This window comes from Gigantopelta aegis, chromosome 11 (genome assembly GCF_016097555.1).
Source record: "Gigantopelta aegis isolate Gae_Host chromosome 11, Gae_host_genome, whole genome shotgun sequence".
In the NCBI taxonomy this organism is placed as follows: Eukaryota; Metazoa; Mollusca; class Gastropoda; order Neomphalida; family Peltospiridae; genus Gigantopelta; species Gigantopelta aegis.
The window spans coordinates 21,020,784-21,037,124 of NC_054709.1; the positions used below are offsets into that span (position 1 = coordinate 21,020,784).

The following is a 16,341-nucleotide window of genomic DNA, read 5'->3' on the forward strand; positions in this document are numbered from 1 at the left end:
AACCTTCAAGTTATTGTATCTGTAACCGTCCTAAATCTAGAACAACAATAATAAGACCATCAACGAGGACGGAACAGCCACGAGTGAGCGTCAATCTCCCCTCAACCCTCAACAAGTGAATGTCGACAGAAGATGAAGGCTCCTTCACGGACGCTCATCCACGCAGATTCGAAATTCATCCGGATGCCGTAATTACTACATGTAATAAAACACAAACACCAATTGAAATAATAATATTTAGTACATAATTATCAAAACACAAAACATAACATATATTCGCAGTGTTCACTGTCGAATGTATTAAATAACAACTACAGTAAATTACAACCACCCCCCAGCCCCAATTAACCTAACGTTTACTCATACTGTTTTACCTACCGACCCAATCACGTTCCCAGCGGAAGACTCCGAACGCTCGTCGCCAACCGCTTTTATTTGTCTCTCACTGCAGTGCAGCCGTCTCCCATTGGCTGGAGATCACAGGGCCGTACCCTGACCAAAATCCATGGGGGGGGGGGGGGGGGGGGGGGGGGGGGGCACTAAATTTTATAAATAATTTTTAACATACTATAAAGATTAAATCTTGACCTTTTCAGGGCCGTACCCTGATCAAAATCCTAGTTGGGGGGGGGGGGGGGGGGGGGGGGGGGGGGGTCACTACTTTTTATATATAAAACAAATTGTGACTTGTCCAAGAACGCAGAACCTTTTAGAAGTCCGGGGCATGATTTCCTGACATGAATTACAAAATTGACCAATTGCCAACAATAAATTTAAACAACTTCAATGATTATTTGGCAGAGTATTGTAACCCGATTTTTAAAAATTATTATTATTTAAAGGACTCGCAAAGTTAGCCATTTTCAAACGGTGACTTTAGTTATCTTGTAGGATTTTATAATGCAAGAAGGGTTTAGATGAGTTGGGACATGACGTTGTTGGATCTGAATTACTATATTATTTTGGAGGGCATTATTAAATTTAGGACGGCACTTGGGTGGGTCAAGTCTAAGATGTTTTTTTAAAGCTGCACTCTTAAGCTAAACAGACTTACTGTGACAACAATCCATCAAGCTAAACAGACAAGTGTTTTTTTTATTTCGAAGTCTAAATAGACAAGTGGCAGTATGACGTCATGAATTCAAATTCCAAAGTTATATTCAATTTCTGATAGCATGATATAGCAATCGTTTTTTTCCTCTCCAAATAATTGCAGGTTTGTTTGATTTGTATAGTAAATGTAGGACATTCCTGAAGAATCTGATGTGTAGGTCATTCCTGTAAGATATGTCAGGTAGATACAGCTCTTGTTTCGCAATGCCACATATTGAGTTTGTGGTATAGGTGACATTGAAGCACATTGTGTTTTTATTGCAGTTCAGTATTGTACATTTGTTACAGCTGTAGTACATTAATTTAATGAGCTAATTGTCTCCAGTTACATTTTGTAGAGTATATCTGTTCTGGGCAAGGAATGTATGGTGTGTTCCGATGGCAAGAAGCATAGCTAGTCCACTAAGGCGATCATGGGCCATACTTGCTCTGGTCCACAATTTCAAGCGCCTTAGTGCTGAAAATGATCTTTCACATGCCACACTGCCAACAGGAGTAGTGAGGAATATCACCAGAATTCGGTGAATTGCTGGGAAATACACTTTGTTGCAGGCTGCCAAAGTGGTACAACCATCCGCTGGTCTGGACTCTACTGGAGTATGTTGGAACAAGTGTTTCCACTTCTCTACTTCAACTTGAAGATACTCTCCCCGTTTCAGAAATTTTGAATAGTATTCATTTATTTTGGCCATGCATGTTGGTGTAAGATGTTCCAAATTCACGGGTATGAGTGCTTCAGCAGCCACTAGGTTACTATGCTGGTCGGAAAACCTGGAGTCGAGATCTTGAAGAAGATGATCAATAAACGGATAAAATACGTCCACCCTGAAGTAATCTTTGGCACTTTGTGAAACATCTGCGCCGGCATTCGATCTGTGGCGTTGAATTTTTGTGGTCCTTGGCTTGACTATAGTCACATCAATTTCACTGCCGATGGACTCGATTCGTTCATAAAGTTTATCCCATGTTGATTCACAGCGTGCCTTAGCCACAGTTTCTTTGGACAAGTGGATGTCACGATAGGCTGAGCCTAGATCACAGTTGACAGCTTGTAGACTTTTGGTCACGGACGCGAAATAGCTCAAGATGAACTGAGCCACTACAAGTGAGACAAGAAACTGTGGATCGGTTAGCAGTCGAGCATAAGATCCCGCATCTCTTTTCGAGTCTCCAATACTGGCTTCTTGAATCTTTTCAAGTGTTTCCAAAACCGTCTTGTACTTTGAAAGAAGAGCCGAGAGAGTATCAATCCTTGCAGTCCAACGAGTTGAGCAAAACTTTGGAACACATTTTTTGTTTACTCCTCTTTTAAGTGCCGTGTTCGACATGTCAAATTCTTCATCATGGTCAGCTTGCTCAATAAGAAAATCACCAAGTTCATGAGAGTCTCTTGAGCTTTTAAACAAGGCCTTCCTCTTAGCACTACCGCCTAAAAACCATGTCAGTTTCTCGACGTTATCAAATAGATTCTGGATTTCTGGAACTTGTTTACAACCTTTAGCAATTACCAAAGCCAAAACATGTGATCGGCAATGAACGTATGTAGCGTTTGGAAACTGTTGTTGAATTTTAGCCTGCACCCCATTCTTGCAAGAGCTCATCACTGAAGCCCCGTCATATCCTTGCCCTACTAAATCATCCATGCAGAGTCCCCAACCTGTAACGCTGTTCACTGTATACGCTATGGTTTGTGCATCCATTTTTTCAATAGCCTGAAAACCAAGGAACTCCTCGTGAATTGTGTTGTCCTTGACGAACCGAATGCACAGACTTACTTGCTCACAAGCAGCACAATCTTGCGTTTCATCTGCTAGTATGCTCCAGTATTGGGGAATTGAATTAATTATTTTATCTCTGATTTTCTTTTCAATTATCAAAATTATTTCATTTTGAATTTTGGGCGAAGTATATTTTGCAACTTTGTTCGCTTGCATAAGGTGTTCTGACAAATCTTTGTCGAATTTTGCTTTCCAGTCGGTGAAGAAAGCAAAGTTCCCATCTTCTCTTTGTTCATCCTTACACCAATTTCCTCTTAACGAAATTCCTCTCTGTCCCAATGAAATAATTATGTCAATTATAGACAGAATCCCTCTCTTGGTTCGTATCTGGTCTATTTTCGTGGCTTTATCCATTTTGGCGTAGATATAAGTACCCACATTCTGCCTCGAATATAGGAAATTATGTACCTTTTCACTGGCAGATACATGATCGACAAACTTCGCATGCTTGTCCAGATAGCTGTCTTTCACTCCAACCGCTTTCTTCCAGTTTTTATAGCCGTTCTTTACAAATGGCGAGTCAGCCACAGTCCCGAAACACAAACAATATGAGCAGAAGGCGGCATCATTTTTCAAACTATATCTAAGCCATGGTCGATTATGTTCCCATGAAATGTTATACTTTCTACATGAAGTGACGGGGAAGCTAAACGTTTCACTGGGGGTAAATTTTGCGTCATCAGATAAAAACACAGCTTTGATGTCTTCGTCAGAGCGATTTTCAACTCTGTAATCTGCAGGGTCATGTAAATGGATTTGCATGGAACTAGCCAAAACAGCATTGCAGGTGTCTGCATTGGAAGTGGACAATTCTGGGTTAGATATCTGGCAAACCTTGTCTGAACTTGTGGCAGTTAGCTCCTGTGAACTGAAAGAAACATGGAAGCTTATTACATTTTGCACAAGTCCTTCAAAATTTAGGCTTAGAACGACGTCATAATGCACATTGGCTCAATGAAAGGAGTCGTCCATATAGTAGGCCTACGTACACAGATAGCAGGAGGGGACCAGTCCAATGCATACAAAGTGCGTAATGGAGGGTGGGGTGGGTGGGGGCAGCAAATATTCGTTCTTATGCAAACAAAAACAGTTACTAAGTGCATTTTACTACATGTATTTGCATTTGATTTTTTCATGCGTGTTGGATATCTCGTGCCTCATTTGAAAATTACGAGTGTTCACTGCAAAACGAGATCAGCGCCATTTGCAGTTGTGAAACGAAATTTCAAATATATTATTGTCAATGTATTTCATTGTTATTGGATGTGTATGCATACAGAGGGTTGGGTGGGGTGGGGTGGTGTTGGTGGATCTTGCCCATTGCATATGCCATGCGTACAGGGGGAAGGGGGTACACAATACTGAGTGCGGGATTGTTTTATTTGGTACGTAATACAGATGTATATAGACGAAACCATTTCATCGTTGAACCTCTTTTGATTAATATATAATTGAGAAATATTCCAAAACACAACTTGGTAGGCCCTATGACAGAATGACAGAAACAAAGCTTCGTTACGGCTTCGTACAAAATAAATATTGCATATCTTTTAATTTATTGGATATGTTTCATTTAACAAATAATATAACTTTTTTAATATAGTTTGGTCATTTTGCAATACAACTAAGACCATCTTTCTGTAGAATCTGCTACCAAGAACACGGTCTTTTTTCTCAACATTTATTATTGTGATTTTTGTTAAGTAGAAAAACTAAATTTCGGCCACTTTGCTTTCTAGCGCATTCGTCATCTTTATACAACAACTATTTAAGTCATGTTCTTTTACATATTTCTACAAAAATTAATAAACTCGTCCAAGACATTTCTGCTTTTACCAAGCTGGAAAATCTACAATGTAAAGACTTTTTTTAAAGTTGACATTATTATTACTCGTTTTTTTTTTTTTTTAAGTATTACAAATGTATTTTATTTTAACAGTTTATAGTGTTGTCGGGTTTTTTGTGCGTGTTTTTAAATGTTATATTTTCCTAAAATTAATTTAACATCAAGTTATGGTAAGATATGCAATATTTATTGTGTACTAAGCAAATAAGAAAGTTCACAATCATGTGTCGTCGACTTCAATCAAAGCGCTCGTGAACGTTAGGGCCCGTCTCAAAGGGGAGGAGGGGTAAAACGCCCATGCAAATAAAAAGTCGAAAAAGGAAGTGTCCAAAAGTTAGTTTGTTTTTTTTTTACTGTTTTTTTTTAATTTATTATTTATTTATAACGTGAAATTCTAAACCTGTTTTTCTATCTTTTAATATATTTTACTAATGCAAAATACAAGTAAAACTGCTGTTTTAATAAACTCGTGTGCGTTTTCAATCAACGAATAACGTCCACTGTCAACATACATCGCTCACATTTTGACGCCATTTTCCTATATATTAGTTCTGGAAGCGGTCAGCCAAACGGCAGGTTAACAGAGAAATGGCGTCAAAATCTGAGCCTTGCGTGTGGACAGATGACGATATTCGTTGATAGAAAAAAACACTGCACGAATTTTTTTAAACTGCAGTCTTGCTTATATTTTGTTTTAGTAAAACATATTAAAATATAGAAAAACAGACAAAGCACCTTTAACAAACATTTTCACGAACTACACGTAAACTAGTCTCGGCAATTATACGTAAATGTCCTGTTTCAGATTTGTTTCAAGATTTAAGATACACCTTGTCAGTTTCGTCCTACAAGTGTTGTGGCACAAAACATTTCAACACCTGCTTTTTCCCTGACTAAATTAGTTTGGATGGGGCAGGGGGTGTTGAAAAGTATTAGAGGGTTATTCCTTTAAGGAGAAGTGATGACATTTTTAGACAGTCCGTTAGCGTTCGTGAACACGTGTCGGTGAACGCAGCTTTGACAACGCATGCCTTGCTGCAACTTATGTGCACGCATTTTGTTTCTGGAAACGATTCTGTAGGAATACAGCTATATTAACTCACCTCATTACAACAACAAAAAAACCCACAAAAAACCCCACCACTTTTATATTATTTTATAATAGTAGGGACAGTAGTAGTAGGGTCTATTAAGATGATTAGGCAATATACAATCAGCATTAATTTTATTATTCAACTGAACACATCGTGTCCGTGACATCGATTGTGTCAACATTAATGCAAATGGTAATTTTTCAAGACTTGACAGCAACTTACCTTGTTGATTTGTGAAAAAAGACGATACACTTTGCTGTGTGTATCTCTTTGCCTTCTTAGCGCTAGGCGCATCAGAAATTGGAGAATTGGACATTGCCATTTTAGATTTTGTATTCTCGAAATATCAAACTATTAGGGTTTCCGTTATGCATTTCCTGTTCTATTTTTAGCGCGTTGGTCTCGATATACAGTATTATTATTTAATATGGACGGTCAGAGACCTGTAGCCGTATAACATATTATAACCTCTAGAATATTACCTGAGCGTATGACATACAAAATACAGGGAATTAAACACTATACAAATTAAACCCTGACATTTCTATGCTATTACTGGAGATATATATAAAAAAAAAAAAAGGACAAGATTCTCGGGGGGGGGGGCTGCTGCCCCCCCCGGAAGGTACGGCCCTGGATCACTGCCCTCGCAATGCACGTGCGACCGTATAATACACATAATGAAATGCATTGCAGCCAGTAAATATAACCCAGACTTTCCACTAGTCTATTTCATTACAGACAATAATAGACTTTCCACTGGTCTGTTACATATCCACTATGTGTTCACAAGACGTCCGGGAAACACTGCCTCTTTTACGTTTTGCGTAGAGAAATCTTAAAAGTTTTTGTGCTCACTACCTGTTCACAAGATGTCAAGATACTATCTCTCACATGTTTCGTGTAGAGAAAACTTAAAACGTTTTTGTGCCCACTACGTGTTAACAACACGTCCGCGAGACACTATCTGTCACACGTTTCGCATAGAGAAACCTTCCAACGTTCTTGTGCTCGCTATATGTTCACATGTCGGCGAGACACTACCTCTCACACGTTTTGTATAGAGAAATCTTCAACGCTTTTTTTTAAATTTTTATTATGCGTTAACAACACATCCGCAAAACACTACCTCCCACACGTTTCGCGTAGAGATCCCTTAACCGTATGTATAGAGAAATCTTCAACGCTTTCTTTTAATTTTTATTATGCGTTAACAACACATTCGCGAGACACTACCTCTCATATATAAAAAATCTTAATCTATTTACCGCCTGTGTTAACCTAAGCGGCTATTTATGTATGTGCAGGGCAGCATATGTCCGCCTTCACACAAAGAAGGTGGCTTTCAATAAATACATTTTGCCGGAGACAAACTATTATGTCGCAGAGCGTTTCCCTCCACTGGTTTTTTTTGTTTTGTTTTTTGTTAATTTCACATTTGAGGGTTGCTTATCATCGCCACCAGTGGTAAAGCGCTTGCTTGATGCGGGGTCGGTTTGGGATCGATCCCCGTCAGTGGGCCTATTGGTCTATTTCTCGCACCAGCCAGTGCACCACGACTGGTACATCAAAGGCCGTGGTATGTACCACCTTGTCTATCCGATAGCGACACTACAGAATTGACGTATGCATTGATAAGCATAAAACAAGACAGAGAGATACTTGCGATCAAAATATATTTTTGTGAACGAAGAACTGGGATATCATCACGTGGGTTTAGTACTAGGAAATACGCTGACTGCAAGATATGTATGACGTATAAATATAAGTGAAAGACAACATTCATTTATCGCCACAACTGGGACATAGCTAAATATGCACACGCAAACACATTTACATAACCAGATACATATACAGGCTTGCATGAACGCACAGACATATATGCATCCATCCATCCATCCGAGGCAGGATGTAGCCAAGTGGTAAATAGCTCGCCTGATGTGTGGTTTGTCTAGGATCGATCCCAGTCGGTGAACCCATTGGAGTATTTATCGTTCCAGCCAGTGTGCCACAAGGGTATATCAAAGACCATGGTATGTGCTATCCAGTCTGTGGGATGGTGCATAAACAAAATCCCTTGCTACTAATCGAAAAATATAGCATTTTTCCTCTGTAAAACTCGTACGTACCAACCCACTCAGCATCATCCATATATGCATACATATCCTATTTAACAGCATATTTCGTACTATTTCCTATGAAATGTCATCACTGCTTGGAATAGGAAAACTCAATAGCTTCACCAAGAGGATTGACGCTTCATTGTAGTCCATTTCAAACGAACGGATTACAACCGAGCAAAACTCCCACTCTATTTGGCACGCAGTTTCAAAATGTCCACATACCTTTAAATTGCGTAACCAGAGCCCCACGACTGGTATATCAAAGGTTTTTGCATGTGCCGTCCTTTCTGTGGAAAAGTGCATAAAAAGACCCTTTTCTGCTAATGGACAAATGTGACAGGTTTCCTCTCAAGACTACTTGTCAGAATTACCAATTGTTTGACATCCAATATCCTATGATTAATTAATTAATGTGCTATAGAGGTGTCAAAAAACAATTTGAACAATTTAAGCAAATGTAACAATTGGGACATCTTGGGCAGTTGTGACATTTTGGCCTTCAACACCCCTTGCTGCAATATAAAATACATTAAAGATTATTTAAGAAGAGTTAATAATAAATAGTGTTCGACCCAACAGCCTGTCACAATACAGCAAATGTATGTCATGAAAAGGGTATCACCCCTTGTACCACCAGGATCTGCATGTTTAACATACTGACATGTCTCATAGAAAAATCTTGAAACATTCCAAAACCATTTCTTGCGACATAAATGGAATTTTCGACATGCATTAACGGCCTACGGACGAATTGTCCACACTGACTTCTGGCTCACCTGGGGCAGGATCTAGCTGAGCCCAGTCGGTAGAGTGTTCATTTCAGGTGCTTGAGTCGAAGAATTGTATCCATTAGGAGAACCCAAGCTCTGATTGTTTGTTTGTTTCCTGTCTCAACCAGCGGCCCACACCTGGACATCAAAGGAAAAGTATAATGGTTTCCTCTTAGGTTATATGACCAAATGTTTGACATCCAACAGCCAATGATTAATAAATCAATGTGCTTTAATGGTGTCATTGAACAAAACAAGCTTTAACTTTCTGGCTCTGTGGTACTCCAACGCAAGGCATGTGTCGATTTAGTTAGTAATGACAATTGTGGTAAACTGCATTTTCCTGCATGTTGTATTACGGTTAAACGCACTTTCAGTGCTCTAAGGATACTGGTCTGGTTAAAGCACAGGAATCTGTATTAATTATTGTCTCCCCAGTGGCCCAGTATGTTTTCTTGCTCCAACCAATGGACAAAAATATTTCGTCACAGCAGTCAAAGGAACATGGGCAACAAATCAAGATCGTAGTTAATTAGTTTACAGCCTCCTGTTGCACTATTGGACCAAACAGATGTGCAGTGATTGACAAGGGGAAAAAACCGCCTACAAAACCTCAAGATAAGACTCTAATTGTTGAAAACAATCAGCGTCCTGTTAAATGTAAAGTCAATAACACACAGTCAAATGGCAGGTGACATCTCCAGTGATCGAAAAGATCATAAAATATCTGACAACAAAGCATGCAAAGTAGTGTGTGTCTGGATAGCAAAACAATTGAAGGTACCAATAATTATGTCAGCAACTGTAATGTCAAAGCTAAAACGATGGTACTACATGTATCTTATAACAACCTTGCAAGTGATTATGTTGAAATACGCCTCACTGATCTCAAAATATAAACAACTCATAAAATTACAAGCTAAAAAATATTTTTTTTATTATATTAAACAGTCTGGATTGTAGCTCCAGGTTTTTTATGATTTACTCTGCAAAATGCAGCATATATAGGACAAAATACAAAACAATTTAGCTAATTTGTCTCCTGTCGCACTATTACATTCAAGATGGCCACCATGCAAAAACTCATTGATACCAATATATCATAACTCATAGCACCTAGGCTGGTAGTTTGTCTTAATGTATTAGTTTTGAGGGTACTGAATGTTGTTATATCATGCAAAAACTCATTGATACCAATATATCATAACTCATAGCACCTAGGCTGGTCGTTTGTCTTAATGTATTAGTTTTGAGGGTACTGAATGTTGTTATACCATGCAAAAACTCATTGATACCAATATATCAGAATCCATAGCATCTAGGCTGGTAGTTTTTCTTAATGTATTAGTTTTGAGAGTACTGAATGTAGTTATATCATGCAAAAACTCATTGATACCAATATATCATAACTCATAGCACCTAGGCTGGTAGTTTGTCTTAATGTATTAGTTTTGAGGGTACTGAATGTTGTTATATCATGCAAAAACTCATTGATACCAATATATCATAACTCATAGCACCTAGGCTGGTAGTTTGTCTTAATGTATTAGTTTTGAGGGTACTGAATGTTGTTATACCATGCAAAAACTCATTGATACCAATATATCAGAACCCATAGCACCTAGGCTGGTAGTTTTTCTTAATGTATTAGTTTTGAGGGTACTGAATGTAGTTACATCATTCACGCTATTACTAGATGGGTTTTCTTTTATATAAACAAAATGAAATAGACAACTTATTGAGGAACCATGCTGCAATGACTACTTAGAGTCTTACCATCATTTTGCTTTTGTATCATTCGGTTCTATCAAAAAGTGGTAAATGTTTGTCCATTGCCTTAGTTTTCAACTTTTAATAGGGACCACTTGTCCAAGATACATCATGGTGGCAATTGTGGATTTTCAAGATGGCCACCATACAACAGCTATTAGTACCAATATGTCAGAATTCTTGCCACCTATATTCACATTTTTGGGGTCCGAGTTTTGTGGTAATTAATGCAGTTATATCAATAAAAATATCACTAGAAGGATTTTGATTGCTATACAAATAACGAAATATACAGTCGAATTACTCGGAGAAAAAAGTACAACGTCATTGGTGAATCTTTCCATCTTTTCACTTTGGTATCATTCTGTTCATGCAAGATGTTTGTATTGAACAATTTACTTTGAAGGGATCTATTTGCCTGCCCATCTAGTGCCACATCCTCTCGGACTCTTGTAACCATACTTAACCAATTCACTGCAGGCTTTTGAAGCCAAAGTTAGGGTATTCCAATATCTCAGCACCAGGTATTGGTATTTTGCATGGTGGCCATCTTGGAAATCCATGATGTCGACCATAACGTATCTTGTGTAGAAGAAATATTGTTTAAAGGGACAGACCTTAGTTTCAACCCGTGAAAATTAACACTAAGTTTAGTTAATCTACAAAACTGTAACACATTTGGATAAAGTTACAATTGAGTGAAACGTGAGTCTGTGACTTTGAAATGGTGAAATACTCTTTTAAAAATAGACTAAAACTCGACTCCATAACTGTTACTTCTGACACACGTGTGCTTTTAAAAATATGAGAAATGCTTTTTGTTATATTAAAAACACCAAGATGACCAAAAGCAATTCGAATGTACAGAAATGAATCATCTAAAACATAAAATCTAAGTAAAATATGATTTCAGTTATAAGAAATGGCTTTAATATTTTAAAATATGCCTTAGAATTAAAAAAAACTAGGGTATGTCCCTTTAATGATGCCCCCATCCCATTTTAAAGTACACTATTTGTGTGCCACACATAAAGAGATGGCGACAAAAGCCATTTATTGATCTGCTTTGAATAAATACTGTATAATTATGTAAGAACGTTTTCACATCTCACTACAAAAGAACACAGTTTCAATTTAATGAACAATGCTTTATTTCCACTTCTGATTGCTTCAATATAGCCCAGCGAACTTAGTACAGATTCATGAGAACAAAATAAGATATACAGCAAAGCTGAAACACATCAATAAAAACTACAGTTAATTTTATCACTTTTAGGTTTATTCAACTAGAGTAGGGACTGTCTATACAAAGTACAGAAACAGGAACGGTAGCATTCTAACAAAAGATGTTGACAAGCCATGTTACAATTCTCCCAACAGGTCTCTTCTACCATGTTGGATTTGGCCTGATGATGTTACAATTCTCTCAACAGGTCCCTTCTACCATGTTGGATTTGGCCTGATGATGTTACAATTCTCTCAACAGGTCCCTTCTACCATGCTGGATTTGGCCTGATGATGTTACAATTCTCTCAACAGGTCCCTTCTACCATGCTGGATTTGGCCTGATGATGTTACAATTCTCTCAACAGGTCCCTTCTACCATGTTGGATTTGGCCTGATGATGTTACAATTCTCTCAACAGGTTCCTTCTACCATGTTGGATTTGGCCTGATGATGTTACAATTCTCTCAACAGGTCCCTTCTACCATGTTGGATTTGGCCTGATGATGTTACAATTCTCTCAACAGGTCCCTTCTACCATGTTGGATTTGGCCTGATGATGTTACAATTCTCTCAACAGGTCCCTTCTACCATGCTGGATTTGGCCTGATGATGTTACAATTCTCTCAACAGGTCCCTTCTACCATGCTGGATTTGGCCTGATGATGTTACAATTCTCTCAACAGGTTCGTTCTACCATGTTGGATTTGGCCTGATGATGTTACAATTCTCTCAACAGGTCCCTTCTACCATGTTGGATTTGGCCTGATGATGTTACAATTCTCTCAACAGGTCCCTTCTACCATGTTGGATTTGGCCTGATGATGTTACAATTCTCTCAACAGGTCCCTTCTACCATGTTGGATTTGGCCTGATGATGTTACAATTCTCTCAACAGGTCCCTTCTACCATGCTGGATTTGGTCTGATGAATCAAAGTAGTATTCAAGTGAAGAGAGTATCTCTCAGCTCTGGGGGAGGTGGGGATTGGGGGGTATGCATCCCCCAGGTCATTAAGGGATCTTGGCAAGAATAACATTTGGTGTCAGTTACAAAGTGTATGGTGTATGTACCAGTGTGGTGGTTTAAATGTTTTAGAGAGTGTACATACTAGAGTGTGGTGGTTTAAATGTTTTAGAAAGTGTACGTACCAGTGTGTTGTGATTTAAATGTTTTAGAAAGTGTACGTACCAGAGTGTTGTGATGTAAATGTTTTAGAAAGTGTGCATACTAGAGTGTGTCAAATGTTTTAGAACGTGTACAAACCAGAGTGTGGTGGTTTAAATGTTTTAGAAAGTGTACAAAACAGAGTGTGGTGGTTTAAATGTTTTAGAAAGTGTATGAACCAGAGTGTGGTGTGTCAAATGTTTTAGAATGTGTACAAACCAGAGTGTGGTGGTTTAAATGTTTTAGAAAGTGTACGAAACAGAGTGTGGTGGTTTAAATGTTTTAGAAAGTGTACGAACCAGAGTGTGGTGGTTTAAATGTTTTAGAAAGTGTACAAACCAGAGTGTGGTGGTTTAAATGTTTCAGAAAGTGTATGTACCAGAGTGTGGTGGTTTAAATGTTTTAGAAAGTGTACACACCAGAGTGTGGTGGTTTAAATGTTTTAGAAAGTGTACACACCAGAGTGTGGTGGTTTAAATGTTTTAGAAAGTGTACACACCAGAGTGTTGTGATTTAAATGTTTTAGAAAGTGTACACACCAGAATGTGGTGGTTTAAATGTTTTAGAAAGTGTACGTACCAGAGTGTGGTGGTTTAAATGTTTTAGAAAGTGTACACACCAGAGTGTGGTGGTTTAAATATTTTAGAAAGTGTACACACCAGTGTATTGTGATTTAAATGTTTTAGAAAGTGTACATACCAGTGTGTTGTGATTTAAATGTTTTAGAAAGTGTACACACCAGTGTGTTGTGATTTAAATGTTTTAGAAAGTGTACACACCAGAGTGTTGTGATTTAAATGTTTTAGAAAGTGTACACACCAGTGTATTGTGATTTAAATGTTTTAGAAAGTGTACATACCAGTGTGTTGTGATTTAAATGTTTTAGAAAGTGTACACACCAGTGTGTTGTGATTTAAATGTTTTAGAAAGTGTACACACCAGAGTGTTGTGATTTAAATGTTTTAGAAAGTGTACACACCAGAGTGTGGTGGTTTAAATGCTTTAGAAAGTGTACACACCAGTGTATTGTGATTTAAATGTTTTAGAAAGTGTACATACCAGTGTGTTGTGATTTAAATGTTTTAGAAAGTGTACACACCAGTGTGTTGTGATTTAAATGTTTTAGAAAGTGTACACACCAGTGTGTTGTGATTTAAATGTTTTAGAAAGTGTACATACCAGTGTGTTGTGATTTAAATGTTTTAGAAAGTGTACACACCAGTGTGTTGTGATTTAAATGTTTTAGAAAGTGTACACACCAGAGTGTGGTGGTTTAAATGCTTTAGAAAGTGTACACACCAGTGTATTGTGATTTAAATGTTTTAGAAAGTGTACATACCAGTGTGTTGTGATTTAAATGTTTTAGAAAGTGTACACACCAGTGTGTTGTGATTTAAATGTTTTAGAAAGTGTACACACCAGAGTGTTGTGATTTAAATGTTTTAGAAAGTGTACACACCAGAGTGTGGTGGTTTAAATGCTTTAGAAAGTGTACAGACCAGAGTGTTGTCATTTAAATGTTTTAGAAAGTGTACACACCAGAGTGTTGCGATTTAAATGTTTTAGAAAGTGTACACACCAGAGTGTGGTGGTTTAAATGTTTTAGAAAGTGTACACACCAGAGTGTTGTGATTTAAATGTTTTAGAAAGTGTACACACCAGAGTGTGGTGATTTAAATGTTTTAGAAAGTGTACACACCAGAGTGTTGTGATTTAAATGTTTTAGAAAGTGTACACACCAGAGTGTTGTGATTTAAATGTTTTAGAAAGTGTACACACCAGAGTGTGGTGGTTTAAATGTTTTAGAAAGTGTACACACCAGAGTGTGGTGGTTTAAATGTTTTAGAAAGTGTACTTACGAGAATGTGATGGTTTAAATATTTTAGAAAGAAATCTGGCCATCATGAATAACCTGTGTATTAACAATGGCCTTTATTTAGAGGTCAAATCTGTGTAATATGGAAGTGAAAATTACTTTACATGTCTATCACTAAAAACCTGGGGGCATTGCAAGCAAGTTTGGAAGCACATGCAGAACACTTGTAGCAACATTTTATTATTTTACATCTCAATGTACGACAAACCTAGAAATGTACACTACTCCACAGAGATATGTTAATTTATCATAGTCACAGATTTCAAATATAGAGATCCACAAAAACCATAAAATTAATAGTCGATAGAAATTCATAATGTCACTATCTTACAGTGAAAAAAGAAAAGAAATGATATTCACATTTCAAGAACCTTTTTGTGGATGGAACATTTTAATGCCAAAATTACCCTCCTTGTGAATAACTGAAGCCAAACATAAATTACATGATTGTGTATTTTTATGGCATATAAAGTTAGTTTTACCAATGGAGTCTAAAAAGAGTAAAAAGTCACAAAAGACTGAGTTTCCACTGTACCAACAGCTGTGGCAGTACATGGTTTCTTCCCCTCATTCTATAAACAGTGTACATTTCATTCATGAAATATACAGGTGTTGACCAGCCTTAGTGGTGTCAGTGGTGTTGCGGTTAAGCCATCGGACAGAAGGCTGGTAGGTACAGGGTTCACAGCCCAGTACCGGCTCCCACCCAAAGCGAGTTTTAACGACTCAATGGGTAGGTGTAACACCACTTCACTCTCTTCTCTCCGACTAACTACTAACAACTAACCCACTGTCCTGGACAGACAGCCCAGATAACTGAGGTGTGTGCCTAGGTCAGCGTGCTTGAACCTTAATTGGATATAAGCACAAAAATAAGTTAAAATGATAATGAATGATACAGAATTTGCCGTCATAAAAACAAAAAAGAGACTATGAATTCTCTAACTTGTGGACAACTATCAGTATATTATAAAGCAATACACTAACTTGTGGGCTTAACGTCTGATCATATATATAGTGACCAAAGTTACAGGTTATTAAAAACAAAAATGAGTTCCGTAAATATTTATAAGGCATTAATACATGTACAAGAATGACCATCTAAAACAAATATATGTATATATATTCCAAAGAGCATTATGGTAGACGAATGTATATATACATGCACAAAGCAATAAAATAAGCTAATAATTATTATTTTAAAATCTGTTTCTTTTCACAAATTACAAATGTATTTCCAGGTACCTTAATGATCAAGCAAGAACCATAACAAATTTATCTGAAGTGAAAGCATGAACAAGCAACTAACAGACACTGTAATGAAACATAATTATATTACAATAGTTAAATAAGTTACTAACACTTCAAATGTAAAGGTGAATTACATAAATATAACAACTAAAATGAGTAACAATAATCTTAAATGAATTTTAATTAATATCTATCACTAAACAATTTTTTTTTAAAAGCATTAAAAATAAATTTAGTCAATAAATTCCATATAAATTTAATATTGATGAAAAAGTGTTTTACAAACTTTTTAGAAGCATTCCAATTTTTTTTTTAAGTCAATAAATTCCA

At 37.2% G+C, this 16,341-nt stretch overlaps 1 long non-coding RNA gene across 1 annotated transcript; it reads left to right on the forward strand.

Moving 5' to 3' along the window:
- The first annotated feature begins 11,467 nt into the window (after window positions 1-11,467).
- On the forward strand, window positions 11,468-13,418 carry LOC121385162. The gene is made up of 2 exons (XR_005959498.1): window positions 11,468-12,510; window positions 12,617-13,418. It is a non-coding gene; the product is annotated as an uncharacterized LOC121385162 (long non-coding RNA).
- The last annotated feature ends 2,923 nt before the right edge of the window (window positions 13,419-16,341 follow it).